The following is an 18,718-nucleotide window of genomic DNA, read 5'->3' as shown; positions in this document are numbered from 1 at the left end:
TCGGCGTTCAATGGGTAGAACCTCCCCCATTACCAGCAGGAGCTCCAAAGTGCGGGGGCCCGCAGTTAGGGAGAATTCAGTGTCCATGTTCTCATCACTCATCGTTGCTGCGCTGCCGTAGCTGCCTCCTCCTTGCCTGCCTTTGCAGTTCATGGTTCACCATAGACTGCACGAGAATGTGCAAGGTGTTTACAAGGTCCACGATTGCGCTATTGATTGAGCAGGGTCCATGCTTGCTGTGCTATGGCGTTTGCTTTCAGTTCACCCAGGAAAAAAGGCGTGAAATGGTTGTCTGCTGCTTTCGGGAAGGGAGGGGTGAGGCTGTACCCAGAACCACCCACGACAATGATTTTTGCCCCATCAGGCACTGGGATCTCAACCCAGGATTCCAAGGGGCAGGGGAGACTGCGGGAACTATGGGATAGCTACGGAATAGCTACCCACAGTGCAACGCTCCAGAAATCGATGCTAGCCTCGGACCATGGACGCACACCGCCGAATTAATGTGCCTAGTGTGGCCGCGTACAATCAACATTATAATATCTGTTCTATAAAACCGGTTTATGTTAATTCGAAATTACTCTGTAGTGTAGACATACCCACAGTCTGCTATATCCATTCAGTTTTTATTGGGCAGCCCACTCTTCCCCCATTGCTAACTCCATTACAGTTGGCACCCTTGGGCCCAACCATGCACACTGCTGAAAGCACTCAACTCCAGGTGGGCCTCCAATGGGCACGGAGACTGCACTCAACCTTGCTGGATAAGATTCCTCATTGGGATCCTCAGTCGAAAGACCAAGGGCTGATTAAAATCAGTCTCAAAGACTCACTTATTGCTAGAGCCATAGCAACAGGTGGGGTTGGGGGCAAGCTTGTGTAACCATGTGGCATGCTGTTCCTGGTTCTGTGTGTAGAGAGAACTTCATGCATAGGAATATAAAGGAGATGCAAACAAGTCTATAGGATAGAAAAGGCCGCACTGTTCCCATAAAAAGATCAACAAATATACAGGGGAACATGTAAAAGCAGCAAAGAATCCTGTGGCACCTTATAGACTAACAGACATTTTGGAGCATGAGCTTTCGTGGGTGAATACCCACTTCGTCAGATGCATGTGGTGGAAATTTCCAGGGGCAGGTATATATATGCAGGCAAGCTAGAGATAATGAGGTAGTTCAATCAGGAAGGACGAGGTTCTGTTCTAGCAGTTGAGGTGTGAAAACCAAGGGAGGAGAAACTGGTTTTGTAATTGGCAAGCCATTCACAGTCTTTGTTTAATCCTGAGCTGGTGGTGTCAAATTTGCAGAAGAACTGAAGCTCAGCAGTTTCTCTTTGAAGTCTGGTCCTGAAGTTTTTTTGCTGCAGGATGGCCACCTTAAGGTCTGCTATAGTGTGGCCAGGGAGGTTGAAGTGTGGCCAGGGAGGTTGAAGTGTTCTCCTACAGGTTTTTGTATATTGCCATTCCTAATATCTGATTTGTGTCCGTTTATCCTTTTCTGTAGCGACTGTCCAGTTTGGCCGATGTACATAGCAGATGGGCATTGCTGGCATATGATGGCATATATTACATTGGTGGACGTGTAGGTGAATGAACCGGTGATGGTGTGGCTGATCTGGTTAGGTCCTGTGATGGTGTCGCTGGTGTAGATATGTGGGCAGAGTTGGCATTGAGGTTTGTTGCATGGATTGGTTCCTGAGCTAGAGTTACTATGGTGTGGTATGCGGTTACTGGTGAGAATATGTTTCAGGTTAGCAGGTTGCCTGTGGGTGAGGACTGGCCTGCCACCCAAGGCCTGTGAAAGTGGGGGATCATTGTCCAGGATGGGTTGTAGATCCCTGATGATGCGTTGGAGAGGTTTTAGCTGGGGACTGTATGTGATGGCCAGTGGAGTCCTGTTGGACATGGGCACTCTCTTCAAACTACAGGGGAAAGTGTTATTCCTTGACTTTAGCAAAGCTTTTAATACAGTCTCTCACAGTATTCTTGCCAGTAAGTTAAAGAAATACGGGCTGGATGAATGGACTATAGGGTGGATAGAAAGCTGGCTAGATCGTCAGGCTCAGTGGGTAGTGATCAATGGCTCCATGTCTAGTTGGCAGCCGGTATCAAGCGGAGTGCCCCAAGGGTCAGTCTTGTGGCCAGTTTTGTTCAGTATCTTCATTAATGATCTGGAGGATGGAGTTGACTGCACTCACAGCAAGTTTGCAGATGACACTAAACTGGGAGGAGTGGTAGATATGCTGGAAGGTAGGGATAGCATACAGAGGGACCTCGACAGATTGGAGGATTGGGCCAAAAGAAATCTGATGCGGTTCAACAAGGACAAGTGCAGAGTCCTGCACCTAGGACGGAAGAATCTCATGCACTGTTACAGACTGGGGACCGAATGGCTAGGCAGCAGTTCTGCAGAAAAGGACCTAGGGGTTACAGTGGACAAGAAGCTGAATGAGTCAACAGTGTGCCCTTGTTGCCAAGAAGGCTAACGGCATTTTGGGCTGTATAAGTAGGAGCATTGCCAGCAGATCGAAGGATGTGATCATTTCCCTCTATTCGACATTGATGAGGTCTCATCTGGAGTACTGTGTCCAGTTTTGAACCCCACACTACAAGGAGGATGTGGAAAAATTGGAAAGAGTCCAGCAGAGGGCAACAAAAATGATTAGGGGGCTGGAGCACATGACTTATGAGGAGAAGCTGAGGGAACTGGGATTGTTCAGTCTGTAGAAGAATGGGGAGGGATTTGATAGCTGTTTTCAACTACCTGAAAGGGGGTTCCAAAGAGGATGGATCTAGACTGTTCTCAGTGGTACCTGATGACAGAACAAGGAGTAATGGTCTGAAGTTACAGTGGGGGAGGTTTAGGTTGGATATTAGGAAAAAACTTTCACTAGAAGGGTGGTGAAGCACTGGAATGGGTTCCCTAGGGAGGTGGTGGAATCTCCTTCCTTAGAGGTTTTTAAGGTCAGGCTTGACAAAGCCCTGGCTGGGATGATTTAGTTGGGGATTGGTCCTGCTTTGAGCAGGGGGCTGGACTAGATGATCTCCTGAGGTCCTCTCCAACCCTGATATTCTATGATTCTATAAGTCTAATGCAATCAAACCATACGCCCTCCCACCTTCTCAAAATGGTTGGAAGTTGGAGACACAACGAGCAGAGTCCAGTAAATTCAGTAGACTGTACTGCAGAGTGAGGGTAGAGTCTGAGCCCTGTGTATAGAAAAACAGCTTATGAGGAGACTCTCTCAGGTAGGTTTCACACCTTCATTTTCTATGTTTTGGTTTATTTTATGAAAGTTGACACTAAAGAAATGCACATTTCACAGCTTTAGCAGACTGAGCTCATTGCATTCATCAGAGATGCTCCTTGTTTCCCTCCTACAAGCTCCCTGTATGCCACCCTCCAATATCTCCTATTACAGGGACTCCTTGCCCCACTCCCCCCATACCTGGAGCTGTGCCCTCCACCATATGCCAGGGCTCTGTGCCCCCGTAATATCAGATCTCTCATATCAGGGGTTCTCCACTGTCATCCCTCCTATGCCAGGAGTTGCGTGCCAACCCATTCCCTCCCTCAACCCCCCGCACACCAGAGGTACCCAGATCTCACTTGCTCTGTACTATTGTCCCTTCAATTCTCTTCCATGCCACGGGCTGTGCTTGCCTCCTCATTCTCTCCTCCTTCCCAGTAGAAAGGGATTTGTGTGCACTGCCATGCAGGGGCTGCGTCCCCCCACACTACCCTTCCCCCCATATTAGGATCCCTTATTCTGCCATACTAAGGGCTCTGTGTGCACCGCAGTTGTCATCCCCCATCATTTCTTGGAAGCTGGACAGAGCTAAAATTGGGGGTGGTATGCCGGAAGGTACTAATGGCTGGTAGCAGTTAATTCTGTGATGTATAGAAAATTAGAGTGTTGAATCACTTGGGTCTGTTAACAAGATACAAGGGGTTCTAAGTGTCTCCCCTATTTCCTCCGTCCAGTTTTATGAATTTCTCTTACACAAAAAAATCAGTTTCTGCTCCATGACACCCAGAATATTCCCTGAAACTTTGGAATTGATCAGACAGCACTCAAAAGTTATGTTACAAACATATCGACATGCCACAAGTTGGGCAAGTTTATAGGGCCTTACGCTTATGTATATAATCTGAAGAAGTATTCAACTTAGCTAAGGGACAGGACAAGCCAAGGGTGCTTTGGGCATAAGATGGAGAGCTGGCTGCCTGGGGCACCATATTTCCCAGGGGGCTTTGCAGGTATATGTCAGGTCTGTGGGAGGAGTACCGACTGCATGAAGAAGGTGCCAGGCTAGTAGACCCACTTGGTCTAAGGACCTGTGTTCCATATATGTATGAGCCCATCATGCTGCTTTTTCTGCAGAATGTGCTGTAAGAGGAAAAAACACAAGATCCACTGCAGGGGGGAAGGCAAACAACACAACCAAAAAAAAGAAAACTCCTAGTTTTTGGGTAGTACATTGTACTAGTAGATGACAGTAGATTAATTGGCTGATATAACTCACTAATCTTTCTCCTCTCCCATGCTCACGGAACCTGGACAATAGTGTAATTTCACATATCACCTCTCTGTGGCAGGGACTGTCTTTTTATCATATGTACACACGGTGCCTAGTACAGGGCCTTAGTCCAGGACAGGAGCTACTAGGCACTACCAAGATACAAATAAGTCAATCACATTTACCAGAGCCCAGTACATTGAACTTCATCCTTCCCAGTCACTATTCCATTTTCTTTAAATGCATTGTTACTGCAATAGATTACAACCAACCTCCGTCTGGCTGAAGATAGATTTTCATGCATGTTTAAAATTACAGCTGTGTATATATGGAGAGAGACAAGGTAGATGAAATAATATCTTTTATTGGACCAACTTCTCCTGGTGAGAGACAGAAGCTTTTGACCTACACAGAGCATTTCCTCGGGTCTGGTAAAGGTATTCAGAGCGTTGGGCTTAGCTACAAGTCAAACAGATAGTTTAGCATGTGAACCTGAGTACCTTTCCCAGACCTGAGGAAGGATTCTGTGTAGCTTGAAAGCTGGTCTCTCTCACCAGCAGAAGTTGGTCCAATAAAAGATGTTACCTCACCCAGCCTGTCTCTCTAACATCTTGGCACTGACATTGGTATAAAAACATTGCATATACATGAAGAGCACACGCACACACATGCTTCTTGTCTGGCTAAGCTACCATCCTTAATTAAAACAAAGGACTCTCCTGCAGATAAAATGACAGGCTATCTGCCTCTGCAGCCATGTCAATCTGCAGATATTTAGTGATTGCTATATCTGTCATGATTCAGATTCCCTCCATTAGCTTTCCCTTCATCTCCTGGGACATCTGTGTCCATTGCTGGTGTCTGTCCCTCTTTTTTTTTTTTTAAAATACACCAAGGTCTAATTCCTCTCTTGGTAAACTGCCATTGCTACTGCCACCTTAGAGCTAATCTGCTCTTCCATTAGAGATGTATTTGAAACATTTCTCATTTATCTAGTCCAATTGCTTAGCTTCCCTCAGTTCTCATTTTCTCTCTCTTTTCCAGACCAGAGTTTCCCCCTGATTTTGGTGACAATTTTAGCGCTCTCAGAAAATGCAGGATATGTGGAGTAAAGTCTGCACTCAGTGTACAGCTTGCAGTGACAACTCCTCTCCCTCACACATCCCAGCAATGTGTCCCAACACTAAGCAAAACAGATCACCTCTAGGGTTGAGAAGAGAGCTCAATCTCCATGATCTAATTATCCCTTACTTCCCTGCTGTGGTAACCATTAGTGCCATAGGGAGTAATTTGTGCTAACAACTGGATTATAGCTAATAGCACTTCACATCACAGGTCACTGGTCAATAACTTCCAGCTAGGACATAACACGCTCAGAGCATGTCTATGCTACAAGCTTTTTCTGACACATACTATGTTGGCATAAAGCCACCTCACTCAGTATGTTGCTTGTCTGTGTGCATACTTGGCTCCTTGCATTGGCACTGAGCATATTCACCAGGTGTAGCATCACAAGTACATGGATGGATAGAATGGAACATATAGTAAGGATACACACACACACACACACACACACACACACACACACACACACAGAACACCTTTTCATGTTCTCTGGATGTGTATATACATCTCCTAATTGTATATTCCACTCTATGCATCCGATGAAGTGGGCTGTAGCCACGAAAGCTTATGTTTAAATAAATCAGGATATGTCTACACTACAAAATTAGGTTGATTTTATAGAAGTTGATTTTTTAGATATCGATTTTATACAGTCGATTGTGTGTGTCCTCCACTAAGCGCATTAAGTTGGCGGAGTGCATCCACAGTACTGAGGCCAGCGTCGACTTTCAGAGCATTGCACTGTGGGTAGCTATCCCACAGTTTCCGCAGTCTCCACCGCCATTAGAATTCTGGGTTGAGCTCCCAGTGCCTGATAGGGCAAAAACATTGTCGTGGGTGGCTTTGGGTACATGTTGTCAGGCCCTGCTCCCTCCATCCTTCTTTCCTGCTGTGAAAGCAACAGCAAACAATCATTTCTTGCCTTTTTTCCTCGGTTACCCGTGCAGACAACATACCACGGCATGCATGGAGCCCACTCAGCTCACTCTATGTCTCCTGGGTGCTCCTGGCAGACGTGGTACTGCATTGTTACACAGCAGCAGCTCCTTGCCTTCGCGACAGCAGACGGTGCAGTACAACTGCTAGCCGCCGCCATCGTCTCCTGGGTGCTCCTGGCCGACCTCGGTGAGGTCGGTTGGGGCACCTGGACATAAATGGGAGGGACTCCAGGTCATTCTCTTCTTTAAGTTTCATCTCATGGAGATTCAGTCCTGCCTGGAATATCATGTGAGCTGGAGGCTACTGCCTCAGGCTGCTCTCCCAGCTGGCAGCACCGCATAGTCACACCTACCCCAACCTACCCCTTGCTCCCATGGCCCATGAAGCCTGGACAGTAGTAAGAAGCAGTTCAACTATAGGCTGAGCAAGTGCAGAATGGTGGTAGAATGTGCATTTGGGCATTTAAAAGCACACTGGAGCAGTTTACTGACTCGGTTAGACCTCAGCAAAATCAATATTCCCATTGTTATTACTGCTTGCTGTGTGCTCCACAATATCTGAGAGAGTAAGGGGGAGACGTTTGGCAGGGTGGGAGGTTGAGGCAAATTGCCTGGCCACTGATTACGTGCAGCCAGACACCAGGGTGGTTAGAAGAGCACAGTAGGGCGTGCTGTGCATCAGAGAAGCTTTGAAAACCAGTTTCATGACTGGCCAGGGTACAGTGTGAAAGTTCTGTTTGTTTCTCCTTGATGAAAACCCACTCCCCTTTGGTTCACTCTACTTTCCTGTAAGCCAACTGCCCTCTCCCTCCCCACTTTGATCACCGCTTGCAGAGGCAATAAAGTAATTGTTGTTTCAAATTCACGCATTCTTTATTAATTCGTCACACAAATTGGGGGATAACTACCAAGGTAGCCCGGGAGGGGTGAGGGAGGAGGGAAGCACTGGGTTGGGTAGTGGAGAAGGGAAGGACAAGGCCACATTGCACTTCAAAACTTATTGAATGCCAGCTTCCTGTAGCTTGGGCAGTCCTCTGGCAGTTATCAGATCCAGTTCCTCCTGTTTGGTCCATGATGGAGCTCTTCTGCGATTCTGGGACTCCATGGTCACTTCTTCTGATGAGATCTGCATGGTCACCTCTGAGCTCACAATTAAATTCAAAAGTTTGCGGGGCTTTTCCTGTCTACCTGGCCAGTGCATCTGAGCTGAGAGTGCTGTACAGAGTGGTCACAATGGAGCACTCTGGGATAGCTCCCGGAGGCCAATACCGTCAAATTGTGTCCACACTACCTCAAATTCGACCCACCAAGGTCAATTTCAGAGCTAATCCTCTTGTCGGGGAGGAGTACAGAAATCAATTTTAAGAGCCCTTTAACTCGACAAAAATGGCTTTGTCGTGTGGATGGGTGCAGGGTTAAATCGATCTAACGCTGCTAAATTCATCTTAAACTCGTAGTGTAGACCAGGGCTTAGTCTCTAAGTACTCCTGTTCTTTCAGCATCTGTGTTTGCTGTCAGAGAAGCCCCATTATGTCCTGGTGCATCTCCCTCTCTTTTTCCTGCTAGAGCTCCTGGGCTTTTCTCCTGTCCACTCTTTCCTTCTCCATAAGTCTGAAATATTCACCCTCCAGGCTCTCTGCTCTCAGCCTGATGCAGCACTGACTTGCAGGATCTCGCTCAAGAGGTCATCCCAATCCTCTTCTTTCTTCTCCCCACCTGGCTCAGGCGCTCCACAGGCACAGTGGAGGAATGCTTCAAGGCCACTATGGCAGCAAGCCTACAGATAATACAAACAGAGGTGCCATTGTCAATATAGTCATAATGCTCCCCTAAAGTTTTAAACACAACACACTTACTGACACTTCTGCTTCAGAGTGGCTGTGCATGGCATGACTCAAAGCACCAGAAATGGTCAGTATGGCCTCCCAGGGCTGAAGGAAGTGAGGAGGGAATTGCCCTATACTTACGCAACTGAGCAATGGCACTGAATACTGACACCATTTTCCCCTCAGGCAGTGGTGAGTTTAGCTAATCTCACTTCTGAGGGTGACAGAGGCACAGAAAGCACAGTTGCTGCTGACATTCTGGAGCCATCCAGACCTGTATGCCGCTACCCTGTTTAATATGATAGTGTTAAACTGAAGTTATTGCTGACCGGTATGGGAAAGTGGCCTAATGCTCGCCATCCCTAGAAATCTAATGGGAGGTACTCTGCAATGCTCTCCTGAAAAGTTTTATTGAGATCGCTTATGAGGATTCAAGGGACATATTTGTGTAAATAAACAAGCTGCCTTGTTTCCCCACTCCCTTCTGCCTACTTCCACAGATATCTCTTGTACCACGGCCTCTTCTAGTATAAGTCAACTAATGCAAAGTCAACAGCCATGTCCAGTTAAGTTGGGGATACCATCAGTACATCACTGTAATGAGAAATACATGTACACACTTACCCAAGATTCCTTCCCTGCATCAGGCTTGTCCATGCTCAACTGCTGGGATTGACTGGACTGCAGTAGAGTCTCAAACAGGTCCTGACTTGCAGCATAGCTTAACCACTTGGTTGCATGTTCCCCAGTCACATCACTCATCCTCCTCCTCACTGTTCACTGAAAGGGCCTGTCACTTGGGCTCCTCAGAGGTATCCATGGTGGCCTACGGGGTGGTGAGTCTCCGCCAAGTGTGGCATGCAGCTCTCATGAAAGAGGCAGATCTGTGGCTAGGCACTGGATTGACGGCAGGCCTCCCTGGCCTTCTGATATGCCTGCTGCAGTTCCTTTGCATGGGGGATGCAGGAGAAGGGGTACAATAGGAATCAGTAGTAATGCTGTGTGAAAGCAATCTGTTCATAGATGTCCACATTTCTACGGCGATCCCGTAGCTGTGCCTACACAGCCTCTGTGCTTCCCCACAGGTGCAGGAGATCCAATCTCTCCTGTCTACTCCAGTACAGAACTCATGTGGAGTGTGTAGCTAGCTTAGGCAGCTGCACACAATAATGCAGAGCTGCTATGTATGTTAATCAAGCTGTACAATCAGTAAATGGCATTTCAAAAAATTCATGTGGCTTTAAAGGGGGGCTTTCAGTCCAGGTGACACCTGGGAAGTGGAGTTCATAATTGTGACCAGAGTGGCCAGTGTCAGGCATTGTGGGACAGCTGCTGGAGGACTATCAGGGATAATACATAGACAATACAGTGTCTGCACTCATGATGCATTGCCCGGAGTACATCAACTATGGCTCAACTCTGTTTGGGGAGATGGTGTTACTGTGTCACTGTAACAGGGTGTTTACATTCTTGGGAGACAAATTTAAGTGTAGACACACGCACAACTAGGTTGACGCAAGGCAGCTTACATCAACCTGACCTTGTACTGTAAACCAGGCTTCATACTCGAATCAGTTACACAGGTTTAAGCCTACAGCCATCCACCATTTTGCTATTTCATTCCCTTCCTTTCCCATCCTGATTCTCCTTTGCATTTTCTCATTTATCCACCAGCTCCTATAGCAGCAGAGCATCTAGTAGAACTTGGCTGTACTATTACCACCATAGTGTCCAGAGGTCCCAGTGAGAGCCAAGCCCCATTGAGCTGGGCACTGTTTACATACTTAGTATGAGATAGTCCCTGCCCCAAAGAATTTATAATCTAAATAGACAAGATGTACGAGTTCCAATCTAGAACTTTAATCACAAGACCTTCCTTCCTCACCATATATAAGATGTACTATGTTTTGTGTCTTACCAATGACCAGTTATTGTTTCAAATAAAGAGTAGCTTAAGCTAATGGCTCTACAATGTTTTCTCTAGCAGTCCCCTGATCTCTATCCAGGTTAGTGGGTTTGGAAACCCATTCATTCCCTTCCCATGCTGCCGTAATGTAGAAGTAGATACAGATATCTACTGAAGAAGCTTTTGTTTGGAAGGGTATGAAGGTGGTCTCAGATACAGAGTAAACATGTAGTCACCGAAGTGCCACATCTAAGGAGACTTCAGGGTAGTACTGGGCTGCTGTACTCATGCACCAACAGGTCAGCTCCAAATGGCTCACCCACCTAAGTCCTCAACAAAAGGAGGTTTCCCCTTCTGCTCAGCTGTGCCTTTGGCTCTCAGAATTGGCCCAGAACCGTTTAGCCCAGCTCCCCTAGTTTCTCATTATGAACACCCTTTCATCCAGTGCAAAAGAATCTGGGAACTACAGATAGCCAAGCAGAAATAGGTTCCTCTTTTTGAAAGAGAAATGGTTGTAAGTTGACTGATCTTGTCCCCATTTAAAAGTCATTCATGCACCAGGACAAGACTTGAGCTAAACAACAGCTCTCTTTGCCTGGGCTGTTTTAACTTTAGTGCTGCTGAAGGATCTTCATGTATAAAAAGGAAGGGAAATACACACAGGGGGTTAAGCAGCTAAAAGGGTGAAGTGAATTCCAGCTTGCCCCTTACTGCTGCTGACCCCAGCCAGAGGATTGCTCCAAACAGAATAACTGACTAAGCTCTAATACAAGTGAACACATTTTTTCTTCTCCCAAGCAAGGCTGCAAAATGAAAAGCATTCATGGCATTTGATTATCCCATGTCCACCAGTGATTTCTGTGGTTTGGGAGGAAAAAGAGCTAAATGTTTCCAATGTAACTTCTTTCCCTTCTTAAACCACGATCTATCCAAGGTGGTTTGTGGAGGGAAATCCACAATAAGAAGAAAGGCAGAGATGGTTGCCAAGGGTGGGGAAGGTTGGTTGTAATGATATCAGTCTCATACAGTACCTCACACTCTGGAGGCTTCCGAAGTATTTTACAAATCACGATTCCAGTCTGTTGCTCTTTTGGATATAGGGGCAGAGAAGAGCTCTGCCATGACTTTGCAGCATAAAATATTAGCATTCAAGGAGTTCCACTAACAAGGTCATGTCATATGAGCTGTTTTTAAGTAGAACTTTCAATGTAATCATGACATTATAATATGGCCTTGAGTCGATTTAAGTGTTCCCCCAAGCAATATTTGTCTTGGCATCTGATTTCTGACAGTCTACAGTCCATGGGCTCAGTACTTCCTCCCCCATGAAATTTACTTGAATCTTTTAAGCAGAGGAATGAGGAACTTTGCCCCATGTGAGTGCTGCTTCCCTTCCAAAAGCACCCATGAAACTAGCAAAGAGGTTTCACATCCTTCAAAGAGAGAAACAGAAAGTACGTGAATAAATAATAAGCTCTTGCAGAAAGCTGTGTGGCTGCAGAGCCTAGTTTAGAGACTTTAATCTTGGCTCCCTCTTTTCCTCTTCATCTGAATACAGCTTTCAATATCTCCATGCATGCAGTTCCAGGTTTCAGAATTCAAATGGCATGTATGCACCTAAATAGGTTATGTGGGCACCCAACGATAGGATTTGGACATCCTAGGCTTGGTCTACACTACAGAGTTGGCTGATATTAGGCAGCTTATGTTGACCTAATTATGTCAGTGTCTACACTACAATGCTGCTTCCACTGAAGTAAGTGGCCTGCTATACCAACATAATAATTCCACCTCCATGAGAGGCGTAGCCCTTATGTTGATGTAGTTAGGGAGACACTGTCTACATAGATGCTACATTATTGACATTGGCTGTCAGCTCCGAATGGAGCAACTCTCGCCCCCGGTGCCGACAGCCTCCTGAGAGTTGGGGCGGGGGAAAGAGAACTGTGATCCCTGCACCTACAGTTGAGGTTGTCAGCCCCAAGGCTGCCAGGCTCCAGCTTTCAGTGTCCTGCAATGATCCACTTCAGCCAGTGGAAGCTCTGCTGGTGAGGATGCATACTGCCAACAGAAACAAGAAGTGTGGACATGAACCACCACTTTAATTACTGTGGTGACTGTATGTCAACTTAACTTAAATCGACAATCTGTAGTGTAGACAAGCCCCTAGTTAAGACCCACACCAGAAAACTAGACCCACAGAGTGCATCAGTAAAAGCAACTTATTTTGTTTTAAGGCATGAGAATCAATTCTGACTCACCTACCCAGCCCTCTAATAAGGAAGGAATATAGGCAACATGGCCGGAGAGAACAAAGAGTATCAGTAGTAACTCCAAGAACAGAGCTCATCTCTCCCAACTCCCAGTACAGTACTACTGGATCAAGCTGCCATCCTAAAGATGCTCATAGTTATGTTTTTAACATTCTCAGTCTTAGACACTTACTCTGTGCTGCTGCTTTTCTGTGCAGTACTTCTAGATTTGCAAAAGATGCATTACAAAGTCACAGGAATGTATCCAAACCAAGATGTTAGATTCAAGCATGTTCACAAGCAGCAGAGCCCAGATATGGCCCTATTGTCATGTTACAATCTATGCAAGATGATCCAGATACACTGGACAGATGCTCAGGGAAGCTGGGCACTCTTCCCACTGACTAAGAAAGGGTTAAAGCTAAAACATGGTACCTCCACTCCCTCTCCTGCGTGCCCCTGCAAGCACAGTGACATACAAGCTTTGGTGCCAGCAGATTTCATAAGTTGCCCGACTGACCCAGTTTGTAAGAACTGGGTCAGTAAGGACAAAAACATTTGTGTTTTCTTTCACCAACCCCCCCACATTAGCCAAGGTGCATTTTTCACATTGTTCACATCACTTTACAATCATACACAGCCTCATCCGACCCATTTACAAAGTGTTTAGGTCACATATAGTCAGTGATCTTGAAGGGAGAATGGCATTCACCATGGCCTGAAAGCCTAAAATTATACTGCATTGCCAAGAGGCAGCATAAATTTACTCTTCTAAGCAAACTGGTTGCCAAACTTTTATCTTCCCCTCATTGTTAATTTACAATGAAGCAGAATAATTAGATGATAAAGGGCTATACAAGGCACAACTGGAAAGCTGTGCCGTAGCAACTCAATTGTGACGATAACATTTATTTGGCTATTACATATGACTAGGGGTTTGAAATGCCTGTGGGCCTGAATCTGATCTCACACCAATTTTATATCCATGTCATCCCCATAACTTCCCTGCAGTTATTCCTGATTTACACTGGTGAGAGAGAGAGAGAGCGCAGAATTAGATTGTATCTATATGAAATATTCGATAATGTGTGTTCTGGTATGATATGGGAAGAGACTTCGTAAGGGACCAATGAACAACTGTTCTGTTTATATTTTCTAGTTCTTTATCCAGTCTAGATTTAAAGGTCCTCAAATCAGATTTAAAGGACCCCAAATCTAAGATTAGTGACACTTCACTTGGGAGACTGTATCATGATGTAAATAATGCAATAGAGAGGACAGGAATTTCAGAACATTGTTTAAAATGGTAGCAGTTTAAAAACTTAAACACATTGTTTTGTAGCTCCCTGAATACATACAGAGCTGTGAATCACTGGGCCAATGATCTTGGAGAGAAAAGATAAGAGGAAATGCCTTTCAAAATGGTTATGAAGAAATTGATCTACATACAATATTTGAGAGTCTTAATACTTTAAATTATTGAACATAATTATATGTCCGCTGCTAAGATGTAGCTAAATAGAGACTAAGACCACATTATCAAGTGCAAGAAAAAGACTGAACTCCAGAAGTAACAGATTGCTTCATTAATCCTAGGTGTCAAAGTTTAAAATTCCATTGTGCTATTTAGTGAGTTTGTCATTTGTTTACTTAGAGCATCTCTCTCATGAGAAAATGGAAAAACAGGCTGATCAATTTCCCCTTGGTTTCTAGTCAGTTTCACTTTCTGGCTGTCATGTACTAAGGCCATGCAGCAATGTCTGGGTTGTAAACTCTCATGTTAATTTGTTTAAAAGGAAAAAGAAGTCATGGGATTGTTTCTTGTGCAAATGAAGAAAGAGGATTAAGATACATTTTTCAAAAACTATCTGAAACATAAATTAGGAAGTACATTTGGATGAGAGTGGTTATGGGGTGGAATATGAGCAGATAAGAAATTGTATCCCTTCTCTTCCTTACACCAGTGCAAGTGAGGAGGGATTCCATAGGCATCAGTGGGATTTCACCAGCGTAAATGAGAGAGAATTCTGGTAATTCATCTCTTTTTCTGCAGACACTAACTAGCACTTCTGTCAGAAACTTGACCTTGAAACATGTGTGTCTCATTTTCAGAATGCTCCCTCTTAACAAGCCTGGTCCCAAATGAGGTCCCCTGAGACCTCTGTTTAGAATAGGAAATGAGAGATGGAAGTGCCCACTAAGTGGGTCTCAGCTTTTGGCATTCAGAACAAGAGGAAATAAAAGGTCTATGTTAGTGCATCAAGCCTCACCAAAATAAAAAGGGACGACATTTCAGTTCTCAAACCTATATTAAAAAAAAATAATGTGCAGGTATTCAGATGTGCAATAAAACGTGAAATTATGTGCTGATGTTCCAGGAACAGACATTTTTACACACATCTGAAGTCCGACAGGAAGCAGGGGGAGAGGGGTCAGAATAGGGGGAGCAAAGGTGCCACTCTCCCCCATTTTTACCGACCATAAGGGTAAGCAGTGTAGGGGAGAAGCAGAGAGGAATGAGTGGGGAGCTTTGAGAGAAATGGTGGTGCAGAGGTGAGGGCAGTGCCATAGTTCAGGTGCTGGTGGCCTGCCTCCCACCCCAAACACACAGACACAGACACACACTTACTTTAGGGACCTTCTGCCATTCCTGACACGAAGTCAACCCCAGCTGACTGCAGACACTGCCTCCAACACCACTTTGGGCTATTTCCACTATGTATTTTGCTGCCAGGAAGCATTTTCAGATTAATTTTTTCTTTTCAAAACTAAAAAGTAAAAAATCTGCAACAAACTCCACCCTCACCAATCCACATCTCACTCCCAGCAATTCCTGTACCAATACCTTCCAATAGCTTAATACTGAAAAGGAAGAAAATAAAAATAACTGATCAATTGCTTACATTCTGTTTTTGTTCCCCACAGAAACCCCACCTTGTCAGAACAAGCCTGTTCCTTCAGAAGGCTCCCTTTTCTTAAATTAGTTCCATTACTCCTAATTATACCTTTCTACTGTGACACCCAAACCAATCCACACCTAAATACAGAGAGAGGTCAGGAAGGTGGCGGGTGAGGAGGAGAGCTGGGGATCCAATTCAACAGTATTTAAGTACATGCTGAAGTCAATGAAATTTAAGCATATGCTCAAATTCCATTCTGAATGAGGACTATACTTTGAATGTGTTTTAGAAATTACTCACTCTCTCCTCTTAACAGTCAGAACTATGGGTTTGGTAATATAATCAATTCCATGCCTACAGACAAGTCACACTTAACATACAAGTCATACACATCTTGGGAGCTGGGACTAGAACCTGGTCATTCAGCCCCCCAAAAAGAAAAAAATACAAACAAAACCAAACACACACGTTTCTACCCCTAGATCAAAAGGAGAACTCTTTTAAAAGCCTTTATTGACTTGCAGCCTAAGCTCGTCCCTATTCAGCAAAGGACTTAAGCACTTGCTTAACATAAAACCTATGCTTAAGACCCACTTAAGCACATGCTTAAATGCTTTGTTGATTGGAGATGATCTGCTGATGAAAAGGTATGAAAGGGAAGGGGGCCTGAATCTCCCCTCTTACTCCTATAGCTGCTGCATCCAGGTCAGTGCTGAAGTACATTGATGGAACAGAAAGGGGGGAAGCCTGTGAGGCTGCTATCCATCCTGCAGCTGATGTATGCAATAGAAGAGAACTTGCTGCTACCAAGGCTGGTAATCTTTCCCCAATTAGATAAAATTCATGCTGAAACACCACAATTTAAAAATTTAATATTAATTACAGCATATCCAGATCTACAGTACACTCACTTCTGTCTGCTTTTTCTAGAGTGCTCTCTTTTTTTTTTTATATAAACCTCCTCTTTCCCTTTGTTTAACTTCCGTCCATGTGTGCATATTATAGTGCACGAGCTTTGCTATTGCTAAGGTGGACTGTATAGAAGGTTGTATACATATACACACAAAATATTTCGCACAGGAGTTTAAAATGAAGCATTCAAGGAAATAGCAAACACAAAGTAGAAAGGAAAGTTCGGACAGGAAAATGCAGCTGGGTCTCTCCTCAATGTCTCTTGTGGTCTTAGCTGTTAGGCACAGTAAGAAGTCAATTACATAGCAGTCAGAGGCTTTGGAGTCACAGCCAGCATACCCACCAAGCACAATGCCCATCTCAAATCATTTGTTGCTAGGTGGTGGGAGTGAAGGGGTAACTGAGGCCCAACAAGCAAGTACAAATGGCTTGGCAAGAACTCTCCTCTCTGAACTTTTCAGTATTGCACTTCATTAATCCCTTATGCTCTTACAAGCACCGTAACGAGTAATATCCATGAAGCCTGAGACCTGTTTGAGCATCCCCCCTCAAAAAGGATAAAGAAACAGAAAGAGGCCTAGAGAAGGGCAACGGAAATTATCAGTGGTGTAGAAAGACTTCCATGTAAGGTGAGGTTGGAAAGGTTAGGGCTGCTTAATTTAGAGGATTAAAGAAGGGATATTAGATAGAGATAAAATAACTAAAGATATTGAAAAGGTCCATCAGACTCTCCCTCTTTCTCCTGATATTAGAACAAGAGGATATTCAATAAAGGAAACAGATTTAAAACCAATCCATGGAAATATACTTTTCTTTAGATATAATGTGCCCATTAAACTCATTACCTTGAGATCTCATTTAGGCTAAGAGCTTAAAAGGATTCAGAAAAGGATTAGACATTTATATGGACAATATCATCCAAACTTTGCTGGTATACAAAATTTAGAAGGGATATAAATCTTCATGCTTCAGGATATAAGCCTACCACTAACTGATAAGGAAGAAACTTCTCCTATGAGCAGGTTAATCCATAATTGTTTGGTATGGGGTTTCTCAGACTTTCCTCTGATGCAGCTGGGCTTGTGACTTGCCCTGAAAAATAGATCATTGGTGGTCCTTTATATTATGGGGCTAATCATTTTTTGTTTTACAGTAGTGTTTAGATGTCCCAACCAAAATTCAGGGTCCCATTACAAAAATACAAGGTCCCGTGCCCCAAATACAATCTAAACAAATAGACAAGATAGGCAAACAGTAGGATAAAGTATTAACCTCCATTTACAGATGGGGAACTGAGGCAGAGATGAAGGACCAGATTTTCAAAAGCATTTATGTGCTTAGGATGCAAACAGATACTTAAAGTGCTTTTGAAAATCCCACCAGCCAGTTAGGCACATAAACACCCACCAATTTCAATAGGAGTTAGGCACCAAACCTAACTTAAGCACTACTGGTCTATTTTCCCTTCCAATTTTCACAAAAACCAATACGGTTCTGCTCACTGATGCATAGAATATTCCTGGAATTTTGGAACTGATTGGATGTGGTATTCATAAATTCAAGTTACAAACAGAGAAAAGCCATCAAGTAGAGTGAAGAACTCACATTACTCAGTAAACAAGTTTTCAAATGTTTTCCTCACACAGATCACTTCTTCAGATAAAGAATATTTCTTCTCCCAACCCGCCCTGCCTCACACCTACAGTACCTTGCAGCAACAAGCGAGCTCAGTGACATGAAAAGGTAATTTTAGGACAGGATTAAGGGTATGGGTGCAAACAAAGTGGTTTAAAAGTGATTGTTGCAGTCGGTCGTTACATCTTTTATTTCGCATCTGGGCTGTGTATTCCCCTTCCCTGGGTGTGGGACTTCATGTTTATTTCAATCAATCAATCTCCCCATTGGCCTGTAGCCTCCACCACACTCTCTCCGGAGCATGTTGTGGCTGCTTCTTTGGGCTTGCTTTTGCACAGCAAGGTGGAACACCAATTGGATTGTTCCCTTGTGGGGCATCAGCCATACACTGTGCAAAGAGAGGGGGTCTGTTTGTTTTTAAGTAGCTTACTCAGAGAATTTTGGACTGAGCTACAACTACCAGGAAGCAGCACTTCTTGAAAATGTGTGCAACTCCTCCATGCAGCATTTGGAAGTATTCCCTGGGCCACTGCAAGAGAACCTTCAGTATAAAATAATAGCTCCAACTCCATCTTGCTCATGAGCTTAGCGTTCTACAATCATGTGGGAAACACTGGGGCAAAGGCGCTTGACTGGCAGATCATCATTCTTTACAGCATAATCACACCCATAGGCCCCAACCAGATCAGTGCCACAGGGCAC

At 44.5% G+C, this 18,718-nt stretch overlaps 2 protein-coding genes across 3 annotated transcripts in view; one reads left to right on the top strand and one right to left on the bottom strand.

Moving 5' to 3' along the window:
* LOC127046389 (leucine zipper putative tumor suppressor 3-like) overlaps positions 1 to 3,053 on the top strand; it is a 370,036-nt gene extending 366,983 nt beyond the window's left edge. The window contains exon 7 of the transcript XR_007773013.1: positions 2,966 to 3,053. The gene's annotated coding sequence lies outside the window, so the exon portion shown is untranslated. The remainder of the gene's footprint in view (positions 1 to 2,965) is intronic.
* PTPRA (protein tyrosine phosphatase receptor type A) overlaps positions 1 to 18,718 on the bottom strand; it is a 256,654-nt gene that overhangs the window by 91,805 nt on the left and 146,131 nt on the right. The window lies entirely within an intron of this gene.

This window comes from Gopherus flavomarginatus, chromosome 3 (genome assembly GCF_025201925.1).
Source record: "Gopherus flavomarginatus isolate rGopFla2 chromosome 3, rGopFla2.mat.asm, whole genome shotgun sequence".
In the NCBI taxonomy this organism is placed as follows: Eukaryota; Metazoa; Chordata; order Testudines; family Testudinidae; genus Gopherus; species Gopherus flavomarginatus.
Note: the sequence above shows the minus strand (reverse complement) of the source record. Positions and strands in the feature narration are given on the sequence as shown.